The sequence below is a fragment of the Micrasema longulum genome, unplaced genomic scaffold, assembly GCF_059751315.1.
Source record: "Micrasema longulum isolate JH-2025_06_02 unplaced genomic scaffold, ASM5975131v1 h1tg001317l, whole genome shotgun sequence".
Classification (NCBI taxonomy): domain Eukaryota; kingdom Metazoa; phylum Arthropoda; class Insecta; order Trichoptera; family Brachycentridae; genus Micrasema; species Micrasema longulum.
Window position 1 is genome coordinate 452470 of NW_028278504.1, and position 20908 is coordinate 473377.

Here is a 20908-nt window from a genome sequence, read left to right on the forward strand (position 1 = left end):
ATAAGAATCAAAGTTATAGCGCTCTGAAGCCACCTCCCTTAAAAAAATGGACCTTCACTCCCTCAACAAAATCAGCTGATTGGCTTATTTGAAACAAAAAAATTGGTGGTGTTTTAATTTGTAAGCTTATATCCACGGAATGGACTATTATGAAAAGAAAATTTTGAAAATTGAATTTTTGACAAACTTCGGAACAAAAATATCGAATTTCATGTACTTTTTGTCAACTTTTTGTTAAAAAAAAATGAAATATTTTAAATTTTGGGGTGATAATAAATCATTCCGTGCGTCTATGTATGCTGAGTCTACCCTCTAAATTTTAAGTGAATCGGCCAAGTCGTTTTCAAGATATGATGGAGGAAAATTTGAAAAACATAGTATTGAGAAAAACACGTTTGGAGTTTCAAGTACAGTTACAACTTATACCAGCGATCCGAATACCTGCCTCTTCTAACTACTGTATCTTTATAATGGCTTCGAATTAAAAAAAATAACTCAACCAACATATTCTAGAAATATTAAGGAAACAATTTATGCATAAAACAAAAAACCGATTTTTTGAACCCATCAAACCAGAGAATTATTCTATTAAAAAATAGTGAACTGGGTTTTGTGTTGACATTATATGGTCGTTGACCGCCGACCGCCGCGAAAAAACTCCTATTTTTGTGTTGAAATAGAGCCAAGTTCGGCTCCGCAAATCACGTCGATTTTGAATTTGACTATTGTTCATTATGCATGCTCCAGAGCCAGACAACGCAGACTTTTGTTCTTCCTAATTGCAAAAACGATTTACCGTCGATGAAACCCCTGGAAATAATGATTGAACTACTTAAAGGTCTTCTATTCATTTGAAGTTAACCCTTTAAATGCTAGTTTTTCACTCAACAATTAACCAACTACCGTGCACACTCGCCAAAAAGACGAATTGGTGCGTTTGCAAATGAATACGCAAATGTAATATATATATTTTCACTTTAGAATTTTAAAAGCCAGTGTATCAATTCATTATCTTTAAATTTATACACCTAAATACTACTTAAGTTGGGCACCTATTATTATATATATATATATTTATCCAATACACAAATTGAGAAAAACTAACAAAGAACAAATCAACAAATTAATTTATTGAAGAAACTAAATAAATATGTAGAGAGATATAAGTAGGTACATAAAGATTTTTTGTATGTTTTTTAGAATTTTGATTATTTTTTAGAGATACAAATCAAAACTAATGAGAGAATAATTAATTAATGAAATTTAAAAAATAAATCATTTTAAACAAGCATTTCTTTTCAAATTTTAAAACCGTGATTTAAAAACGTGCTAAATAATGTTATTCATTATCATTCTATGTCCGCTCCCCGGTTTTGAATTTAGTTCCCTTAACATTTATTGGCAGATAGTGTGATACTTTAAATCCAATAAATATGAAAGATGACTTTTTGTAGGTTTAAGTGGTTTGACGAAATTGTGTCTTAAAAAGTTTATTGTGTGTTTTTAAAAGCCGAGCGGTGACATGAATGATTTATTTGTTACTCCGATGTTTTTATAATAAATTTACAATAATAACCATATTTTTAACCAATTTTATCAGATCCTGCCGTAGGCAACAAAAATAACTTTCTATATTGTGTTTTATGTCACCTTGTTCGCAACTCACCCCAGTATGCGTATGGTAAGATTGAGAAGGGTTGTTTGTTGGGTCGATAAAGAAACTCATCTCTATTAAGGCCAAAAGGAAGCCGCTGGGATCCAATCAACCCTTATAAGTTTAAATTAGATCTAGTATATATTATAATATCTCCAAAGACTTCAATGACAATGTCGCTGACAAGAATTGATAATATATAATATAAAATAAGCAATACTACTGGCGATGTTCATAAATTATAATTTTATATCCCCAGGGGTCTATTCGGTACGAGAAAACAGTTTTATTCGTGTATTTTGTATGTAAATACACGAGATAATACGGCCGCGAGAGCGTTTGGAATACCAGCCCAGGGGTGATATTCCAAACGCTCTCGCGGCCGTAGAAAACATTTTTATCTCTCGTATTTTATATGTAAATACACGAAGTGTTTTCTACGGCCGCGGGAGCGGTTCAGAATAGCACCGCAGGAATATACTGATTTTTATTCAATTTTTAAGTAGAATCGTTGAATGTTTTCTAAATTAACTTTGGGACTTCTAACCAAACACGAGAGCCCGACTTTTTTGGCAAGTCCAACATGAAAAAAGTTTGAAAAAATTGAAATAAAAACGATCTGTTTGTAAAATAATTTTTGTACTCTAAAAAGTATCTAAGATTTTAGTCAGGATACCAAAACCATGTTTTTTCTTCCAAATAGTATTTTGATTTTCTAACGCTAACGTCTAGTTTTTTCTTATTGTGGTACATATATTTTACTGTTGCATATTTGTGATATCGTATCAATCTGAATATAAAAAGCTTTCAATGTAAATAACTACATGTAATAAAATCCAAAAAAATATTACAACGAATTATGTTTAAGACAGAACTTTTCCAAATATATATTTATTTTGAATCGTGTAACAAACTATCCCGTTTTTTTTATCCCGAATTGTGAACATTATTTGAATTTATGTTAAATCTGGTGTACTTGAATTCTGGAGAGGTAAAATGAGGTAACTGGAAAAAAATATATAAGTGAAATCTGGGACCCGATTACAAAGGGAAGTTAATATAGTTATCTTTAATTCTCTAAAATGATTATGATAAAATTATAAATAAACTTATCAATGAAACTTCTCGGTTTAGTTTTACTTTTTATTATTTTTTGACCAACGAGCGCTTTCGCCTAAGTAGGCATCTTCAAGACTGGTGAATTGTTTACAACGTTTACAGCTTTTATACTATTTTTGACATATTTTGGTGATAAGATCAAATAAGTATTTTAACAGGGGACAGAAAACATTTACAGAACATATTGAATATGTTCTGTAACTTGAATTATAAAAATAAAACTTTTATTTTATTGGTTGGTTGGAAGAAATTGCCATTTGGCAATAAGCCCGCCAATGTACAAATAACATTATGTACAAAAAGTTAAATAAATAAATAAAAAACATACATATTTACAACTAGTTTGCTAAACAGTTCATTTTTGGGAGTTTTTGGACCGAAATTGGGATCAAGCTTTTATTATTTAAAAGGTGGGAAAAGAACACATGGCGAAATACAACAGAGTGGAAAATACACATTTTAACATATAAAGTTAGCACAATACTTTGAATTTTTGACAGGGAAGTTTACATACCTATGGACTAATGACGAAATATTTTAAGACACAAACATAGATAATGATATATTTAGTGTAGGGTATTGTTCCTATAGAACAAACCTTTTGAACTTTTTCAAAGATGGTGAATGGTAATTATATTTATTTATTCACGCATTTCATAATATATACAGTTTTGTGTTCACTTTGCCCAGCTGTATGAAACAGTACTTATGTTTTTATTGTTGTATTACTGTAGAATGTTTTATTATTTTTAATTTCTACTGAATATGCTGTTTAATTTTCAGGTTAATTTTTTTAATGTAAATCTTGTATAATTTTTAGGTTTATTTTTTTTTTATAAATCTTGGGTATAAGGAAATTTATGTTTAAAAAAAAAAAAATACTAAGCCAAATATGTTAGTATTATAAATGTTTGTAAAAGGCAGATTTGCCGTTTATGTTAGTCAAATAAAATACAACAAATACATCAAATACACAAATGCAACAATTTTCCTAGTTTTCCAAACTAGTTGTAAATATTTATGTTTTCTGTCCCCTGTTAAAATACTTATTTGATCTTATCTCCAAAATATGTTAAAAATAGTATAAAAGCTGTAAACGTTGTAAACAATTCACCAATCTTGAAGATGCCTACTTAGGCGAAAGCGCTCGTTAGTAAAAAAATAATAAAAAATAAAACTAAACCGAGAAGTTTCATTGATAAGTTTATTTATAATTTTATCATAATCATTAACTATGGAGTTTTATCAAAAAATATCAACAACAAAAAAATTAATATTAATTGTCTATAAAGCAAAATCGAAATTTCTGTACGAAAATGTGGGTATTTATACACATTCAAAATATCTTCGTCAATAACATATCGATGGTATTGGGTCAAAACATCTTATCTGCAAATCGGTTTTTTTCAGGGGAGCAAAATAAAGAATCTACTTTTTTTCATAAATCAGGGCTTCATAAGACTGTGATCATTTAGATCATCTTATTTACTTAATGGATGAGACACGTATTTATTTGTATTTTCCATTTTACACATAATTTGAAAAAAAACGTCGGTTAACAGGTATGTATATTATATATTTTTATCGGGACATAATCCAAAATTTAGTGTGCGAAAAAATTCATTCTTATTTCAAAAAAATATTCTTATTATTGACTTTTTAAAATTATTATCTATGCCTTAACGCTAAACATAAAATGAGATTTTTAAAAACGACCATAGTGTTTTACTCTCTGTACTAGTAAAACACGTTTAAATGTTCCACGTGACTTTGTTGTACTAGTGGCAGGTGTAAGGTACCATTGGTTTTTTGAAACATTAAAATTTTTAAGTTAATAAAAATAAATATTTTACAAAATATTATGTCAACATATTGTCCTGGTCATGCAGATCAATGTTGTTTTTTAATACAAAACGCGTACTAATAAGATTATATTTCTTTTGTGTATCAAATTTGAAAAGTTGCATATTCTGTTTATTAAAATGTAGTATAGTATATTGATACCACTGAAAGATAAATGATTTTTTTTTGGTTTTCAAGGACTTTTGGATAAACATTTAGTTTCTCGGGGTTATTTTGCCGTATGTTCGAGTTCACTGTCGACGATTGCATTTTAACTTTCATAATAAGGGGTTGATCGTTGGATTCTGCCATGCAATTCGAAACGTCGCGTCGGTAAAGAGTGCGAACGACACTCGTCACAATAATCTCGAAAAACTGAATTTTGGACAGAAAATTGTTTTCAAAATAAATGGTGCATGTATAGGATTTTATGCTTGTTGATTCAGGGAGTTTCTACCTCAGTTGGAGATGACGGAAGAAAACTAGGTTGATGCTATGATGTGTATTTTTAATATGTTGAATAATACAAAATAATGCAGAATCAGTAATCTAGGACTCTCTCTGGACTCTTCACACGCTGTTCGAACATTTGTGGGACTCATCCGGAAACCAATGACCACTGTCATGACCGTATCACAAATGTTGAACTGCGTGTGAAGTGATCACTTAATCCAGCCAATGATAGTAAGTATGTCAAATAAAATATTTGTACAATATAAACATAATGTATCATATATAACTACAACTACACAAATAACATCTCTGATTATGGGCGCTGTAATGCGATCCTTAGAAAATAAACCAAAATAGGACACAAAATGCCGAACGCTCTTTTTTTAGAACGGAAGACCTGTTGATGACTGTCAGCAGGCCGGCTTCTTTTGAAGAGTTTTAGCTGGTTTCGTCTTCACAAGAGCAAATGCTGAGAATTTCTTGGTTAGCCCGCAGTAGAATATCCCTTCTGCCCCAACACTGAAAGAGAAAATAGAAGTTTCTTAAAAGCGGAAAAAAATCAACTTTAAGAAATGTAAACCTCATACAAAATAAGTAAGGTAATATAAATGCAACTCCCAACCAAAAAAATGCGATCCAAAACGTCGGAAGAGTGCGAACAACCCGCGGCATAATAACCTAGAAATACTTATTGGCCCTTATTTGATCGTTCACCAGCAGTTCATGTCCCCTGGCGTGAAGTTGGAGTACGGTATCCCTTCGCCAGATGGCGCTGGCGTCCTCCTCCAGTAGTCCAGTGACGGTTGGCCGAGGCTCCTAGCGCAGAACAACTTTTAATTCCAGTTGTAGTTTTGCGTACGCGCGGAGCGCTCGTTCGCGTCCCGTCCCCACGCGTTCGACAGGAGCCGCCTCCTCGCCTGTTATCGGTTAAAAGTTCGTCCGACGCGTCTGTCAATATTCGGAAAAAAACTCCTAATATTTAAAATTCTAAAAAATAGTTGTGTGTTTGTGGCGATCGTAGAAAAAGTAATTAGTTTTTACTGTGGTGTTTTTTGTGTTTCGCCAAATTCCTCAAGTGCAGCGACCGTTGTTGTCTCCCCTCTCGCTCTCAGTACCTGCCTCCTCCTCACACCCTTTCCGCTCGTTTCGTTTCTGTGGGAAAAAATAACGTACATACCCCCTTCTTTCCCCGTCCCCTCGTCCCCATCCTGACCAGGTGCTCCGCCACATGTCCTCTTTGTCCCCTGTAAATCTGTCTTCCGACTACTCGAGGAAAAAATGATCCGCTGTAATTGGTATTTAACTAAATATTTAGCAGTAATGTTGATCTTATTTCTAATGTTTATTCGATAATTTACTCTTCAGCTAAAGAAGTCGCGATAAATGCGAATATTATTTTTAAATAAATTTTATACGCCGTAATAATAGGCTAGCTGCAAGATCAGAGATGTCTACAAAACATGTATTCGAAGCTAAAGGAGTGAATAATAAGGAAATATGCTAAAATTTTAACTTATCAACTTATACATATTTTCAAATATCTTCATCATTAGTTCTGAGAAAAATACGGTAAATGTATGCATAAGTTATTGGCAAAAATGAGTCATTGCATTTTGTCATTATTCAAATTTCGCATTCTATCATGATATAATTTTCCTTTAAAATAGCCTCAAATAAGATGAATCATAATATTCTAACATGCTTAAATGATAAATCATTTCCTGCCTCCCAAACCTATTTGTTATGGACGAGTGAAATTTATACCCACACATTTGGAATGACCAGTGGCCGGTTTCGCGACCGGTATCTTTACGAAAACTCTGATGATAAAGAATCATATTTTATCATTTTTGTTTGAATGACCCTTTTTTACATTGTTATTTTGTGGATAAGCATCACTTGTCTTTTATTTCTATGATAAATTACGAAGAACTTCCACCAATGTTTTTCACCAACAAACTTAAAACATAAATGGGTTATTCTTAAAATTCGAATAATGTATCTAATTTATCTGGTTCACACTTTTTCTCATTTCTAGCAATCAAGATAGCAATTCTAATTATGGCTATCAAATAGTACACACTTTAAATGCTATTTGGTAGCAATGATAAATAGAATTGATATCCCAATGAGGAACTTTAGCCCTACGGGAAATTGGAAAATAGAGTATTGATTTATATTGCTTTTTTTTTTATATGTACAAAAAAATATTTTCAAATATTTTGATAAAACATAATTACTTCGAACCCCTTTACTAGTTCATATGAATCAACCAATGTTAAGAGAGTTGTGAAAGATTTCCGGTTTATTTTTCGTCAACATAGCATGGATTGATGAATTTTTTAAATGAAAATATTCGGTGGTTTTAAAAAAAAAAATATATTTGTTAATAAACCATCAAACTATGCCAATTTTTAAAAATATATGTATATTTATGTATCGCATTATCGCTATGATTGTTAAAAGTATAAGATTAGTAATTTTGAAATTTACTCCGCCCGTGACATCACAAGTTCTCGTCAGTGAATTCTGCTGATTGGTGAGGTGGCTTCACGGAAACCCGAAATCTATTACAAAACTCTGTCATTGGTTGATTCGAAAGAACTTGTGACGTAATTTATGTTTTTAATTTTAAAAAAAATTACGTTTTCGAGAAACTTCACCGTGAAATGAGGAACTTGAGCCTTACGGGAAATTACCTACAAAAAATGATTTCCTGCGCGCGGTACAAATTAAAGCATTAAATTGTAAAGCAAAGTTTCTTGAAAATGTACAAAGAATATATTTTTATAACAACGAACGCTTTGAACGACGTCACTAGTTCATACAAATCAACCAATAATAAGAGTTGCAGAAGATTTCTGGTTTACTCACCGCTAACGGACCAATCGGCAGAAATGACCGAGAAGAAGCGGAAGAGAACTTGAGACGTCACACGCGGAGTAATTTCAGAATTACAAAATTTAAAAAAATCATAGCGCTGATAATACGATACATTAAAATTTAAAAAAAAACATTTTTTTGGCTTACTTTAATAGTCTATTAACATTTTTTTTAAATCGCCAAACTTCCTCATTACTAAAAATATGAGAAAAAAATATGAAACAGCTAAAATAAATTAAATTAAATATAAATTTTGAGACCGAAATAATAGTATGAATTTTGAAATAAAGGCGCCGTGGCGCAGTTGGTTAGACGGCCAACTGTGAAACTGGCGTCGCGGGTTCGATTCCTGCCAGTTGCAAGAAAAAGATCCAAGAAAGATTTTTTTCTCAATTTGTCTGGGTGTTGTGGTGTATTTTTCATTACCTCCTTCCATATCCCCTCTATCCCACCTGCTGACAAGCCTCAAAATAGAGGCTTAGCGAGTTTTTCCTTTTGAAAAAAAAACCGTCAGTCGTAGAATATATGAATAAATAAATAATTAAAATTGAAATTTATAGACTCAGAATTGCAAGGTATGTGTTTTTAACAACATTGTAAATATAATGTAATGTGCTGTCGTTTGAAATAATATTTAATTGAGGGATAATAATTGCGAGGTTAGTCAGCATATTAATAACGTTAATCTGATTAATAATAAGACACGAAGGTTGAAATAAATGTTCCCATGGGGTTTGTTTAATGCTTTAATTATATAATTATAAACACTACTATTTGTTATATTTTGATGTTTGTCTGAACTCTGCGCTCTTAAGGCGTAATATAATTACATATTTATTTATTTCTGGAGATAGACCTCCTGTGACTTCTCCAATATAGACTTCGTGTGAGTGCAATTATTGTAGATGCTACAAAATTAATTTTAGAGTATACATACATTATACGTGCATTATTTTGCAAGTGAGTGTAATTATACTATTAATCTGTATTTTTGTACCGTCCAACACGTTTAAGTGCTCTTGTCTTATCGTTTAATAATGTATAATATATATATTTCATTATTGCATATTATGCTATTGATATGCATATTATAACTCAAAAACTGAAATCTGTATTTTTTTAAAAGAAAACTTTGCTTTAAAAATCAATAAAATTAAAACCTTGTCTGAATTATGAAGGTGGTTTGCTGAAGTGAGAGCATTAATTGGTCAAAATAAATGATTAGAAACATGAAACAGCATTTTTCATCAATATTATTTTGAGTACATCCAAATAAATAAGTACTCATATTTATAATAAAATAAATTTTAAATCAACTTTGTTTTCTACCACTTATTTTTGTTTTTTCTACCGACCGGTTTCAAAGCTACACAAGCTTCTTTATCAAGGTATACTTAACTTCTTCTTCTCTTAGTGCCCTGTCAGGTATTCCCAACGTTGGCAATCACTCTAGCAAAAGTCTCTCTGTCCTGTGCGGCCCGGAAAATCTGCTCCAGAGTCCTGAAGCCAGTCCAGTCTCGTATATTTCGCAGCCAGGACATCTGTCTTCTTCCAGCCCCTCTGTGACCCTCAATCTTGCCTTTCAAAATTGAATGAAGCAATTCGTATTTTTCTCCACGCATTATATGCCGCAGATATGAAATTTTACGAACTTTTATGGTGGTTAAGAGTTCTCTGTTCGTTCTAGCTCGACTTAAGACTCTGAGTTCGTTATCAGGTCTGTCCAAGATATCTTCAGCATTCTGCGATGCAACCACATCTCAAAAGCCTCTAGCCTATTCATAGTGTTCACTTTCAGAGTCCAAGTCTTACAGCCATACAACAAAACAGACCACACATAACATTTACATACATACTAATGAATCTTTTATTTTATTTTAACAGTGATTATTTAATATTATCGAATAAATGTACATCGAAACATATTGAGCTAATAAGTCAAGTCTTTTTGTCATGTTGCTCTTGTAAAGATGGGAATCGTAAAATGAGATGGGCACGATCTTTTTCGTATTAATGTTTGTAAAAGTTTTTGTTTAAATTGTGTTTATCTGCTTCATTGCAACCACAGATTAAGAAATTGCAACCATTATAGGTTTTGGTTAAAATGCTTGAATTCAGTATATTTTGACAAAATCGTAGTAACAAAAGACTGGCAGCAATGTTTCTTCGGTCATTTCGCTCGATGCTGGGAGCTGAGACTCTGCAAGTCTTACAAAATGCGTGAGCTGTGAGAGGTTTTTATCCGCCTCGCGGTGGAATGCTCGAGGATCGAAGACTGGATTATCGATGTTGAAGATGGTACTTTATCATCTGCCTGCAATACTGCCGTGCACGTGCGCGATAGAGAGAGGAATGCCCCCCGGGGTGCGCTGTTCAGGTTGTGCGACAGGGACGAGTATCCTGCAGTACGAAGTCATAGCGCATTCCTGCACACATCGACGTCATCACAAATATATTCCGAACAGCTTACATCGATACCGAGAATTATCATAACTATGGATCCTCCGGTGTAACGGCGCATCAGCCATTTTGTTGATTACCTGTCACCTCCATTCACGGATTGCATAAGCCGTTAGAAATGTCACTGACGTTAGCTGTAAGATGTAATCAAGGCCATTCACTAAAGCGTTGATTTAATTTTTGGTTTTGCATTTTAATCGCGTCATTTTTAGTATTTACTATTCAAAACTATTTTAAGTATTTACTATACGAGAGCCATTTGATTTATTTCGCGCAGCAATTGCGCTTTATGAATTATCAACATATGTATTTTTTTAACTCCTTTTTAATAATATGTATGCACTGTCGGTTAAGAAACAATAAAGGTGTGCTAAAAATAATCGAATTACTTTATTGGTGTAACCGTGTCCTTCAATTTCTAATCGTCATGGTTGATAAATGACCTTTTACGAATTGATGTGAATAAAATTTAATTACGTAAAACGCAAGAGTTATGTCACCTTCCAACTCATTATTGAAAAAGTCTCAGTCAGCCGTGTTATCATTTCGTAACAAGTGACCATAAAAAACAAAGTTTCTCTGCTGAACCAAATCCTTTATGATTTATCGCTCTAGTTAATTCTGTATTCCTAAATAAATTAATATAATGTCCATAATATTCATGATTTAAAAAAGGTATAATGTCGACCATTTTGACGATGCAATTAGTTTATTTTAATGGTAGTAATTGTATAAATGTATGATAGATTCAATTATAGAAAAAAACTAGCATAAATCATAAATTTAGGATGGAAAATAAATATATATATAAATATCTTTCCGCACCTTATCTTGATCATTTTTCGTTACAAGAAGGTGAGATGATCAGTCTTACGCTTCTGGTGCCAGTCCAGGGACTATAAAATATTATATTGTAAAAACACAATTTTTTAAATCAATATTTCATGTCACCCATGTCGAGAATCGAATCCGAGACCTTTTGCATGGTCGGCAATCGCGCTGGCCACTACACCACGACGTCGAAAAAAACTACACTGGTTGAAAATATAACTTCAATAGAAAGCTCAAACATTCATTTTTTTAATTATTTGAAATGTCGTGTGCCGAACGAAAGAAATGGTTCGCTACCGCTGTTATTGAGTACACAGGGTGTTCTTTAAACCCTGTCACATACCAAACCACGATGATCAGTATGAGCAAGAAGACATATTGGCACATAAAAATAAATTTTTAGGACAACTTAAATCTTAAAAAATAAAAAATAGAAAAAAAACTAATGGTTGCTTACTTCTGCGGGGGAGAAACGAGGAGGAGGGAGTCTGATACACTGTCAACCGCACGGCCGCGCCCTCCCACTTCTCCCCCGCAGAAGTAAGCAACCATTTGTTTTTTTAAATATTTTATTTAAAAGTAAAATAAATTCGTTCTAAATATTTTTTAAAATATGCTTATATGTCTTCTTGCTCATACTGATCATCGTGGTTTTGTATGTGACAGGGTTTAAAGAACACCCTGTATATAAAATAGCCGAATTGTTTTTCTTCATTGGACGTTGTTGTTTATGCATATCAATTAATTTGAATTAAAATCGCACGTGATACCCCAAATTTTAAAAAGTAATAAAACGTTTTAAACTTCAAAGCATTGTTCTATACTGTGGGAGTTATGGCTGACAGGTCAGCCAGATACGTGACGTCCCGTGCAAAGGAATGTGATTGGTCCCCCTTCAGCCAGTGGTGGCCGCTCGTTACGATCCTACGTATAATGATATTATTATTGCCATCCATTTGCCTCTGTTCTCCTCACCTACCACCTCTCCACGCACCTCCACCTCTGGTAGTCACCGGACTGGGGGACTGGTGAGGTCACCCGAGACGAGATGTGGAGATGACCGCCGGATTTGACGGAACGTGACGTCATTGTCCAACGTATATCCTTATGGGAAAAGGATTATTTTTCACGAAAAAAGGTGTCATTAATTTTTGGATTAATCTATGTGTAGGTGTCGTAATTGCGTTTTTTTACGCATGCCGAACGAACATCTTGAATTTAAAAAAGCTGAGTGGAAGACTTGTCCATCAGCGTACGCATACTGTTACGATACTTTTCTGACATAATACTTTTCACGAATATGAAATATTATTTATTTATTTATTAGAAAAAAACAACAGCCATTATAACAAAAAAATATATTTACAAATAAACCAAAATTATCGGCCAATTATAGTTTTGTATACATTACTAAATACAATGTCAAAAAAAAGAAAAAAAAGCGTACCTTTAAAAAGCCACTCCGCATCATTCCACACGTAAAAAAAATAAATATATATTACAATAATAATGAAATAATAAAAAAAAAAGATTTTTTTTGTTTACTCGGACTTAAAAATCTTTTCGCCGGCGGATCCATACGGAGTAAACCCAGATCAGCCTTCTCCCTCCTTTCTTCTTTCACACAAGAGAAAATAATTAAAATATTAAAGTGTACGAAAAAATAAAATATCAGGTAGGTAAAAATTAAAGCCACAAAAATACGGCCAAAGGTTCAAGGTTCAAATCCCACTCTATCACAACTCGATTTCCATTGTTCCAGCAGTTTTTTACGACCATTATAATAAGAACTCTAGTATTTATCTTTTTCTAAAGAAATATTTTAAAAATACCTCAATTCTGGTGGTACATTTATGTACCACTTTGTTCTATGTAGGTGTCCTATAAAGGTTTTATGAGATTACGGGAATTAAAAAAAATATTATTAGGTGTCAATCTCTATAATTATTTATTAAGTTCAATTATAAAAAATGCACATAAATAAAAATGAACAAATTGGTACGTTTACAGGAAATCTTTTTTCATCTAACCATTATTTATTCTTCTCATATTTATTTACACTTAATGGCGCATAGGGCAAAGCATTGGTACGAAATACAGCATTTTAAATGAAGGCAAGATGCATTAAAAAGTATTATTTATTTATTTATACTTTTACATTGTTTGTATTCTTTTTTTAATACAGAATAATGTTCCCTCACTGGGGTGTTCCGTGCCGAGGGAAACATTTTACAAAATGTGAAACATGACTTAAATTAGCTATTTAACAAAGTTAACATAATAATTACAATAAAAAAATGTAATTATCCAATTAACCTAATTATCATTAACATAATAAACGATATAAACTAAAACAATCATAAAAAACATAACCAATTTATACAGACCAATAGAACAAATTTCATAAACAGTACACACATTTTACCTATTTGGCTTGATCCACTCATCGATCCGTGTGCAACCTACCTCCACTATCCATTTCTTAATAGCAATTTTTTATTGTGAGAACTTACTAATTGTCCTTATAGATAATGAAAGTAGATTGTACTTTTTAACCGAGTAGTAAGCCAATCCTCTTTGATCGAAGGTTGTATTTTTTTTTATGTAACAGTGATGTCAAAATAAACTGCAGTTCTTTTCAACGTCCTCTTTTTTCCCTTCAACATGGCAAAAACGCCCCTATTTCGCAATGTAGCTACAATATGTTATGTCTCCACTCGAGTCGGCTCTCGGGTCGTGGGTCGTGGCTCGAAACCTTACAAGATCCGTAGTCTGGTCTTATGAGTACAATAAAAGGCAAAAGACTTACCGATATTTATCGATACAGTCAATTAGAATTTCCTGTTCCAGTATCGAACTTTTTAAATAGTTACATTAGTTTCCTTCCTTTTTACACGTTGAAGACAAAGTAAAGCCAAATTGAGGAACACGAATTAAGTAAAAATAACAGTTTGTATTCCCTCTTCAAAATAGGTTGTCCTAGTCAGGAAGACTTAAATCAAATATAATGTTAACGGTATTAAAAGATTTATTTTATAAAAACTTCGATTAGCCATCAAAATAAAAACTCTCGTCCAGAATTCTAGTCTTATTTTACAAACGATGTTAATTTGCAAACAAAGTTTTTATATAATATTTTTTACATTTTATCATTTTTTTTACTCGAATTAAGTATTTGTGTCTATATTTTCCACTTAGTGTTCAGCATCTTCTTTCCCTGAACTGTCATATGGTCGATAGTGCGATAGTTAAACATTTGAAAAAATATAGAAAAAATGTTTAAGACCCAAAGTATATATTCTTAAAACTAAATTAATTACGAAATTATAATTGATTTATTTCACATAAAACTTTATGTTTTTTCATTTCTATATGAACACCTCACTGGGCATAACCCGTGTCGATGCATTCATTTGCATTATTTTTATATTATGTTCTAGTAAAATGTACAATAAATGTGTGTTAACATTAAATATAAATAACTTTTTTTTGTTAAAAATAACTATTGCAACAATAACTTTGGTAAACTAAGACATTTGTATCACTCAAATTTGGGTTCTTTGCTGAGAAAAAAAAAATATCCAACAGTTAAATTTAATATATTTTATCTTCTTATTGTAATACAAAGTGGAACAATTTAAAAGGATTTTGACTGGTTTGATATTCTTGCACAAATTAATATCTAACTGTATAGATGCCCATGATATTCTTGCTCAGATAAACCTTAATGTACCTCGCCGTAACTTGCGTACCAATCCTGTCTTTGCTGTGGGAAATTATAAAACTAACATCGGATTATTTTCCCTTCTGCCAAGGACCTTAGAATAGTGAACGAAATCTCACTAAACGGTACTGTCGATGTGTTCCTACAGCAGAGGCATGCATTTAAGAAGCAAGCTGTGTTATATCTCCTGACTCGCGATGTCACACTTGCCATTTCCGCCTAGATTATTCCATATTTATACCCTTTGTTAATTATACGTTTTGTAAATTTAAGTAGATTTTAAGAATGTTTAAATTAAGTATTACTCATTAATGCCAATATATTAGGGCTGACTTAAGCCTGTTGATTGGATTTTTAAAAAAAGCGAATTTTATGGATGAAAAATTAAAAATTCATGTACCTAATTTTTTTTGGAGCATCTTTAATCACAAGTCACTAATTTTATTTTATTTTATTAGGTAATTCAACAAAGATACTTACTAGAAATCATACAATTTGAAAGCATTCGTCGATAGAATTTTACATGCATATATCTTCAATTATAGAATTACACAAAACAGATTTATATATTAAAATGTAATACATATTTTTTTTATATATACAGGATACAATGCAATAAAAAATAAGTTGTACGTGTGTACTTATTGAATAATACTTATTCTTAAGAGATTATTCGCAAAAGCTAAGAGAGTATCGTGAAAAATTACAATTTTATTGTTTCGGCAGTTTATATTATATTCTCGACACATTCGGGCCATAGGTGTGTGGTATGTAGCATTACTTGAAAACAAAGGCAGTTTAAATATTTCCCGCTGTCTGAGTGATCCCAATCCCGCATTTATTTGTATTTTGTTTAGGGGGTTAGTATCTACTTTATAGTTTAATATTTTATACAGAAATTTTATATCGAAAACAACGTGGCGTTTTATCAGATAATCAAAATGAAAAAGAGTTAGATGATAAAAATGCTTTAAAATTTTATACGAATAAGTAAATTTTCGTACGTAAAATTCGATTTTATTTTATACACAGTTAAATATAACTCCTAACTTTCCATTGTAATCGGGGCCCTGGTCCCGAAGTCTACCATTATTGGCATTCTGCTTCTACCTACCTCTGCGCTCTCTGTCTAGCGCTCAGCTTCCGTTCTACTCTAGCGCACGGCGAGCTTCCTCTCCGCTTGCACATTGCGCATAATGTGCACATCTGCCCCATGTGCTGTGTTACGTCGGAAAAAAAACGTATTTTCATAATAAATACATATTTCATAAATTTACAAAAAATGGGCCACAGAACTAAAATCTTGATTAAAAACTGATGACTTGTTTTTCAAAACGTAATTTACCACTGTAATTGGGCCTCAAGGTCTGTTGTGGTGAAAAAAAAAGTAAAAACTAACGTTGATATTTTGATTGATACTTTGTAACGAAATTATTAACTATGGAGAAAAAATATAGTAAAACTCTAATTATCCGGATTGTCAAACATTAAACCTGCATTCTACCCTACTAATAACATAGGAACATTGTTGAATAATTACAAATACAAAGTCCCTAATTATTATAAATCTGGCAGATACCAATTAAATTGTAATGATTGAGATTCAATCTAAATTAGAAAAACTACAAGAAACTTTAATATTAGAGTAAAAAACACTTACGGTGCCTAAATAATAATATTTTTTCTGAATTCGAAAACCGTCTTATAGAAAATAATAATAATTTCAATGAAGACACTGGATCAAAAGTTCTTAAATAAAAAAATACAATTAGACAACTTGGAAATCTTAGAAATTAAAAAAGCGATTCATAATAAGAAAAAAATAATAATTAATCAAATAAACATCATTTCCTTTCGTCCATTCCTGTGTAGTTTTGAACGTATCCATCTCAAATTACGCTTCCCATCCTTACAAGACAAAGAGACTTGATTTATTAGTTCCACACGAAGCAGACTATCGATAGAATAAAATATAATATAATTCATCACATAAGTATTTCTTGATAAAGAAGCTTGTATAGATTTAAAACCAGTCAGTAGAAAGAAAAAAAGTGGTTAAAAAACAAAGTTGTTTTATTTATTTTACTATAATGAATAACCACAAAGTTAGTGCTTTAAATATAACATATTTATAAATATAATTCCTCTGTACGCGTGATATCACTAAACTCCTCCTAAACGACTTAACCGATTTACGTGCGGTTTTCAGAGAAATATAGATCTTAGCGTTGTGCGTGTTCGTAGATATTAAAATCTTCAATTTAATTTGTAAAAAAGAAGTAAGGAGAATTTATGTTTTATTCATCGATCTGCCAGGGTTGCATTTGAGGAGAATGGAAAGAACAAAAAAATGGGAAGATGTTGTTTTTTGTGTATAAAAAAAGTTTGTTTTTGAATGATTACAAACAGTATTTTTTTGTAGATGTCAATAAGATTCTTTCCTTAAATTCCTTACAATTTCCACCCATTTATTTCTTTTTACTAGATTTTTGGTAATACTAAAATAATATTAAATTCAACACATTTTTATAAATCGTTTTCCTACATAAGTACACCCTTCTGTTGGTGAGAAGACCGGAGTTTGACGTTTGCAAAAATAACGCCATATTTGAAATAAATATTTATTTTATGTTATGGAATTCAACCACAAACAAGTACCTTCTTAAATTCAATATTTTAATACGAACAATTTTACGTTTTGGAATTTAATCACAAACAAGTACTTAGGTACCTACTTATCAATAAAAAGTCTTTTTCCAAGGCAAGCCGACGTTCGGGCAGGACAACGTCTGTCGTGTCAGCTTGTTTATAATATATTTGTACTGATTTGTATTGCGAGACAAATTTATTATTATACTACTAGCATCATGAGTTTTCTTCACCGTCTTCCTCAATGCAGAGCGTCTTGGCCTGGTGGGATGCCAGACACTCGGTGTATGATACGCCCCCATTCCTCCCGGCCTTGGGCCAAGTTAAATGCAGTTTTTATTGAGGACTGGATGAGTTCCTTCCTTTGTAGGAGACCGCATTTTGTTCTCGCACCCTCAACTGTCTCTGTTACACCAGTTTTTCGAGACTTTCGTCATTTTTTACAATGTGTCCGAAATAGGATAAAATATTTTTTATGCATGTCGTTGCGAGTCTTTCGGTTATTGATAGTTCCTAGAGGATGGAGTTGTTTGTGTTTTGCAGTCCAAGTAATGCGTAGCATCCGTCTCCAGCACCACACTATAAATACCTTTTTAAAACATCGATGTATTTATTTATTTATTTTACAGAAACAAACATTCGACAATGATATAATAACATAAAAAAAGACACGGTTTAAAGACAAATCAGCGAAGTTTTTAAATAAAAATCATACATATTAAATTGTGGTACAACATGAGGGTGTGTTTGTGTGTATTTGTATGAGAGTAAGCGTAGAGGTGTGCTTGTGTGTATTTGTGTGGGAGTAAGTGTTCAGGTGTGTGTAAGCGTGAGCATCATTAAATAGCAAGCGGGAGCGTATCGCACCCAGAAAGAATGAATCTTAATTTATTTTTAAGTAAATTAAGGGGCATGTTAAATATATCAATAGATGAAAATAAGCATTATAGTTTGAGCAAGAACGATAGAGGAAAGAGTGTTGTGCATAGTTAGTGCTACAGACTGGCAGATGGAATAAATAGTTATTTTATGTCACGCGAAAGGGAACATAATAATAATAATTTTGGAAAGTAGGTTAAAAGAGTCTACTTTATTATTTTATAATTTATATAAATAGCATAATTAAGATTTAGTGCGTCTATTTCCAAGGGTAAAAAATTAATTTTGTTTAGCAGATTGGCTGTTAGTGCAAAGCGTTTTATTGTTTTAATCTAGGTATAAAATTTTTTTTTTTTTTTCGTAAAAAATTGTTTATGCATTCCTAATATTTCTGCGTGTATTCCATTTTTCATGGACAATGCTCTCTTAAACGCCTAATGGATTTATCCGAATAAATTATAGTAGTAGTTAATTATATCAGTTTAATGTAAATCTAGTGTTACTCTCGAATATAATATACACTACTTTCTCAGCAAGCCATGATATTTTAATTTTGTAATTTATTTAATTTAGTTGTTACTTTCTACCATCTACCAGTTGCGTGCAGTATTTGACCAGTGTAGGCAGTAGGAAAAATATCGCACTATATTTTATATGTAAATGATAAATCTTGTGTATTATACGACAAAATATTCATTGGGTCAAATCTTGCGCAATGTCTTTTTTTTAAATTTTTTATTAAAATTAAAAACAAAATTTTCTAACTCGCGTAATACGAGATTTAAGGAAAATGTTAGAAACAATATATAATTTGTACATTTGTCTTTTTCAATGCAGGCTTGGCTGGCGAATCACACCACGTCTGGCTAACTTGCAAAACTCTCTGTATATGTAAAAGCCCTTTAGAAAAAAAGCCTAAATAAATGAATAAATTTGAAAAACAGTGAAATATACTCGTAACAAGTTTTTTTATTTCAAAATAAAATTCAACAACAACAACAAACCATCACGCCGTTTCTCCGTAGGGGTAGGCAGAGAGGATAGAACGCCATAACACTCTATTATGGCATACAGACCTCGCTTCCTCTACATTCATACATCTTCTCATGCACGCACGCCGATTATTCCTACTTTTGACATGTCCATCTTCAAGTATTTGATGGATTTGATCGTGCCATGTCTTTCTCGGTCTTCCCTGTTTTCTGCATCCATCAACATTTGCATCGTAGATCCTTTTAGCCGTTCTTTCGCTGTCCATTCGCTCTACATGTCCAAACCAACGCAGCACCCCTTTCTTGATTCTGTCAATAATGCATGTCTCAGCCTTACACACTTCACGGATCTCGACATTTGTGTACCTATCATACATCGTTTTACCACACATTCGCCCGAGGGATCGCATTTCGACAGCATTCAGCCTACTTTCATCATTATAAATTTTAAAAATAATTATTAGCAACCTTTTACCGAATTTTTTGGGTCGACATATTTTCAAACGTTCCTTGTATTCAATCCTTTATAATTCGACTGGCGTTTTTTACGTATCGGAGAATTCCTTTACTAGATTTATGTAATCTAATACCTATTTATTATATTTAACTTACTTAATAATATTTATAATTACACACGTGTACGTAAATCCTAACCCTATTAAAATGTTAGGAGTTCAAATCCATATTCAGTAGCGTAGATAAAACATATTTATATTGCGCCATGAAATATTTAATGTACATACGCTTTAACATTTGTATCCGATCGAGTAATAATTACTAGCTGTACTTAAAAAAAAAACAATGAAATGTTTTGTGTATGAAACATTTTATTATACGCGTTTTCAATTAAAGCTGACTGCAAAATAATAATTTAAATAAATAGTTTCTGTTTACTGGTTCGTAAGAGAAAAAGGTTCACGAATCTCGTTCACGTCTGATAGATTAAACGCAGTGAGTAATTTCGTGTGTGGATAAATTTATTTATTTATATATACGCCCAATGGGCATTTTTAAGGACATATGTATACATAGAAAATGATTACAAAAGAAAATAGAAAGACACAATGGTATATAGTAGACTTGGTGGGAGTGGAAACGGGAGAGAGGTGTTTATAAATGAATTTGATTCAGTGATTGTATGAAAGAAGACGACTTGTTATCAATAATATCAATACAACTTGAAATCGAGACTGGTTTGTTTATTGGCAGACCTAAGAGTTCTGATGATGTGAAATAATGAAATCATTATCATATGACATGGACACTTTATTTATTTGTTTGTGTAAGAAACATGCAATGTTGGACGCTGTACACCTAAAATACCTACCCTCTGGTTATCGGCCACCGCTTTCGTCATCTAGTTAACTATGTTAATACCCGTATGCAGAGACAAAACTTAAGGTGAGGAAAGTACATTCTAAT

The 20908-nt window shown here is 32.1% G+C and overlaps 1 protein-coding gene across 4 annotated transcripts in view; it reads left to right on the forward strand.

Annotated features, from left to right (window-relative positions):
* Positions 1-20908, forward strand: part of numb (NUMB endocytic adaptor protein) — a 65128-nt gene that overhangs the window by 10456 nt on the left and 33764 nt on the right. For 2 of the 4 annotated variants that reach the window (XM_088234997.1, XM_088235000.1), the window contains exon 1: positions 6105-6363. The exons of 1 other annotated variant lie outside the window; for it this stretch is intronic. The gene's annotated coding sequence lies outside the window, so the exon portion shown is untranslated. One more of the 4 variants, XM_088234996.1, reaches the window with a different exon arrangement.